The following is a 5,000-nucleotide window of genomic DNA, read 5'->3' as shown; positions in this document are numbered from 1 at the left end:
TAGTGATATTTTGCTTATTTTTAACTTAAAATTAACTTATTGCTACATATCACATTGCTTTGCTTATTTTTCCCCAGTATGTTTAAATACCGCCAACAATATAGTTTTAAAGGTTCTATTGAATACACCAAAGTATGACTGAGAGAACTAAAGAAATCCAGTATGTCATTTCACATGAGAATCATGTTCTCCTTATTTATACTTTTAAGCATATTTTACCAGCCATTGAGGCTGAAATATTGAAAGCCTTTAGGCAGAAGGGATACACTAGTTAGAATGAATCACACAGATTCTTAGTACAATAAAATATAGCCTCATTGGTTTAACATTTGAAGGCTGCAGACTTTTCATGTTGCTTAATAATTACTGGCATTTGATATTAAATATAAGATTTTGATAATATAAGATATTTTCACTGCAGTTAACACCTTCCAATATTAGCTAAGCAAAAATCTGAAAATATTGTTAGTAATTAGACTGTTTGCTTCATGATATAGGCAATGTTATGTTTCCCGATTAATTTTGAAAGTAGTATATAGCAAAAATGAGATTACGGAAAGTTAGATGTTCTAAAACTGTCATTCATATTAAAACCAAGAAATACTGTTTTCCTAAATTAACATACAATGTAGTTAAGCAAGCTTTGAAAATGTAAAACTCCAAGTTTTCTGGAGAATAGTTTGATATCTTTTCTCATGGACTAGCTACATATATTTGTATGCTTGTCAATGAATATTTTATGTATATTAATATAACTGTTTATCTTACCATGCAAAAATTGGTAAAAGGGATATTTTGTAGGAAACGTAACAAATAAGATGTTCTATATACATTTCTTTGGTATACTAATACTGTAGAAATTGGAATGAAATACAAAATTCTCATATAGATAGTAAGGCAATTACTTAAGCTAAGAGGAACAAGGTCATAAAGTCATTCCATTCATGGGTAATCAAAATTTCATTTCTATAAGAAAAACAGATGCGTATCAGTTTTTAGCTATTACATAAGAAGACATGTTTTTCAAGACTGGCATATCACGGCAACAATTCTAGTGATAATTTCACTTGTTTAGTTGGCTAATATCACAGAAATTTACTTTAGGGTTTGAATAAGTTTTGGGAATTGGCTGATAGCTTTAAAATGGATGCTCTTATAAACAAATATTCTGTTGCTATTATTTATTATGTTTAGTGCCTATTGCATCAAAGGTGTGGTATTCCTTTCCTGTATGGATCAAAATGTAACAGACCTGGTATAATTAATTTAAATAGGTTAAAAAAATTTGTCAAGAAAGTTATTTTCCTGTAAACAGTGCTTTTTAAGACATTGGTTCTTCCTGTTGTTTTTCATCTGGAAGGATTTTTAATTCAACATAGAACAGCTGGCAAAACTACTTTCCCTGTTACTACTATATTACAGTTAGGGTAAGTGATCATGAGTTTGTGGCACTAAAGATCCATGTAGCTCAGGTGCAATCCACAGGTTTGGCAGCATTACTGCCAGCCCCATGTGCTCAAAAAGGATGGGTCAGCCCCCCAAAATCATGAGCTTGTCTTAAAAATCAAATTTTGGTTTCCATTTGTTTTCTGGAGTTAGAGCCTTTAGGGTTCACATGTTCAAACTTTTCTCCACGAAACAGGAGGACTAGAAACTTACATTTAAAAAAAAGAGAAAACTGAGATTTTCAGCATCAGAATTTCCAGCATGCCCAAAGCCTTATGGAAAACACCAAACATTGTGACACTTGTGATAAAATCACAAGAGTTAGCAAAACTGGGTCAGAGCTCTATTTGGCTGCCTGGTCTTAGGCTGAGTTTACAGAGAGCCAAGCAAATGGGCCATAGTCTCTGGGAATTCTTCTATTTGAGGGGAGAGGAAGTGAGTGATAGAGAAAGTGAAAGGGGAAACAATCATCACCCTCTCAGGAGAGGGAGAGAAGGAGTACTCCAACTCTTTATTAGCAGCCAGGGGTTAGGTGGAGAGAGAGCAGAAATACATTCTCACTCTCAGTAACCAGGAAGTTGTGGGGAAGGGAGGAGAGGGGAGATGCACCTCCTCTCTGTCAAAAGCCAGGAAGTTGAGAGGAGGGAGCAGAGAGGAGAAGCACCTCCTTTCAGCAGCCAGGAAGTGTGTCTAAGGGTATGTCTACACTACGGGATTAATCCGAATTTAGATAATTCGGATTTGAGAAACAGGTTGTATAAAGTCGAAATGAGTGCGGCCACACTAGCACAGTAATTCGGTGGTGTGCGTCCAAGTACCGGGGCTAGCGTCGATTTCTGCACCGTTGCACTGTGGGTAGCAATTCCATAGCTATCCCATAGTTCCCGCAGTCTCCCGCGCCCATTGGGATTGTGGGTTAAGATCCCAGTGCCTGATGGGACAAAAAACATCGTCGCAGGTGGTTCTGGGTACAGCCTCACTTCCTCCCTCCCTCCCTCCCTGCATGAAAGCAACGGACGGCAGACAACCATTTTCGCGCCTTTTTTCCTGGGTGGGTGAACACTGCAGACTCCATACCACGGCAAGCATGGAGCCCGCTGAGGTCAAGACAGCACTCATGAATATTGCAAACACCTCGCGCGTTCTCGTGGAGTTTATGCTCAGCCAGGACCAGAAAAACGAGGAGAGGAGGCAGCGGCGGCGGCAGCGCGGCGACAAGCATGATGAGGACATGGACACGGACACGGACACAGAATTCAGTGAAACCACAGGCCCCGGTGCTTTGGAGATCATGTTGTTAATGGGGCAGATTCTATCCATGGAACGCCGATTCTGGGCAAGGGAAACAAGCACAGACTGGTGGGACCGCATAGTGTTGCAGGTCTGGGACGATTCCCAGTGGCTGCGGAACTTTCGCATGCGTAAGGGCACTTTCATGGAACTTTGTGACTTGCTGTCCCCTGCCCTGAATCGCCAGAATACCAAGATGAGAGCAGCCCTCACAGTTGAGAAGCGCGTGGCGATAGCCCTGTGGAAGCTTGCAACGCCAGACAGCTACCGGTCAGTCGGGAATCAATTTGGAGTGGGCAAATCTACTGTGGGGGCTGCTGTGATGCAAGTAGCCAAAGCAATCACTCAGGTGCTGCTACGAAAGTTTGTGACTCTGGGAAATGTGCAGGCTATAGTGGATGGTTTTGCTGCAATGGGATTCCCTAACTGTGGTGGGGCAATAGACGGAACCCATATCCCTATCTTGGCACCGGAGCACCAAGCCACCGAGTACATAAACCGCAAGGGGTACTTTTCAATTGTGCTGCAAGCACTTGTGGATCACAAGGGACGTTTCACCAACATCAACGCGGGCTGGGCGGGAAGGGTTCATGACGCTCGCGTCTTCAGGAACACTACTCTGTTTAAAGGGCTGCAGCAAGGAACTTACTTTCCGGACCAGAAAATAACTGTTGGGGATGTTGAAATGCCCATAGTTATTCTTGGGGACCCAGCCTACCCCTTAATGCCATGGCTCATGAAGCCATACACAGGCAGCCTGGACAGGAGTCAGGAGCTGTTTAACTACAGGCTAAGCAAGTGCAGAATGGTGGTAGAATGTGCATTTGGCCGTTTAAAAGGCCGCTGGAGATCATTATTGACTCGCTCTGACCTCAGCCAAAGAAATCTCCCCATTGTTATTTCTGCTTGCTGTGTGCTCCACAATCTCTGTGAAAGTAAGGGGGAGACCTTTATGGCGGGGTGGGAGGCTGAGGCAAATCGCCTGGCTGCTGATTACGCGCAGCCAGACACCAGGGCGATTAGAAGATCACACCATGAAGCGCTGTGCATCAGAGAAGCTTTGAAAACCAGTTTCATGGCTGGCCAGGCTACCGTGTGAAATATCTGTTTGTTTCTCCTTCATGAAAACCCTCCCCCTTTACTGACTGATTTTCTGTAAGGAACCCACCCTGCCCCTTCCCCCAGCTTTCTTTCAAACCAAATAAAGTCACTATCATTTAAAAATCATTTATTCTTTATTAATAGATTAGAAAAAGAGGGAGGGAACCCGGGTGGTATTTGGGAGGAGGATTGCTGGGAAGGAAAAAGCCACAAAGAAAAGGTTAAAAAAATGACAGCCTTTTGCTTGGGCTGTCTACTGGGGTGGAATGGGAAGGTGTACGGAGCCTCCCCCCCCCGCGTTCTTACACGTCTGGGTGAGGAGGATACGGAACATGGGGAGGGGGGAGGGTGGAACAGGGGCTGAAGCGGCAGTCTGTTTTCCAGCAGCCGTTCCTGAACCTCCACCAGACGCCGGAGCAGCCCCAGCGTTGCATCCTTCATCCTCTGGTCTTCCTGCCGCCATCTCTCATCTCGATCGTCCCTCCTCTCCTCACGTTGGTCCCTCCTCTCCTCACGTTGGTCCCTCCTCTCCTCACGTTCACTGACTTCTTTCCTATACTTTGAAACTGTTTCCTTCCACTCATTCAGATGAGCTCTGTCACTCCTGCTGGATTGCATAATTTCAGAAAAGATCTCGTCTCGCGTCTTCTTCTTACGACGCCTTATCTGTGATAACCTTCGGGATGGAGGAGGGAGGCTTGAGGAATTTGCAGCTGCTGTAGGGAGGGGAAAAAAGAGAGAATTGTTTTAAAAGCTACATTTTGCAGAACAATGCTTATACTCTTTCACGGTGACCAACACTGTTCACATTACATAGCACATGTGATTTCTGTGCAAGGTCGCATTTTGCCTCTTAATGCTGAGTGCCTGTGGCTTTGCTGCTAGAGATCAATCACAGGTCTGGGCAACTGAATTCGGCTTGCATGCGGCCATGGTAAGCTTCTGCGCCGTGCTTTTCCACATACCAAGCATAGCTTGTAGAGTGCTGCAGAAGCCTGGCCAATCTCAGCCAGTTGGGGGGTGGGGGGGCAGTGTGGTGGGGCTTGTCTGGGCCCCTTCAGGCAAGTAGAGTGCTGCGGTTTTTCTGTTAACATTCAGCAGCACCAGAAAACAAACTAACCCTGCAGGAAGATCCCTGCAGGCACCAAACTACCCACCCCCCC

At 44.4% G+C, this 5,000-nt stretch overlaps 1 protein-coding gene across 5 annotated transcripts in view; it reads left to right on the top strand.

Annotated features, from left to right (window-relative positions):
* The window catches only part of NPAS3 (neuronal PAS domain protein 3), an 827,431-nt gene that overhangs the window by 582,512 nt on the left and 239,919 nt on the right, over positions 1–5,000 (top strand). The gene's annotated exons all lie outside the window — the stretch shown is intronic.

This window comes from Trachemys scripta, chromosome 4, assembly GCF_013100865.1.
Source record: "Trachemys scripta elegans isolate TJP31775 chromosome 4, CAS_Tse_1.0, whole genome shotgun sequence".
In the NCBI taxonomy this organism is placed as follows: Eukaryota; Metazoa; Chordata; order Testudines; family Emydidae; genus Trachemys; species Trachemys scripta.
Note: the sequence above shows the minus strand (reverse complement) of the source record. Positions and strands in the feature narration are given on the sequence as shown.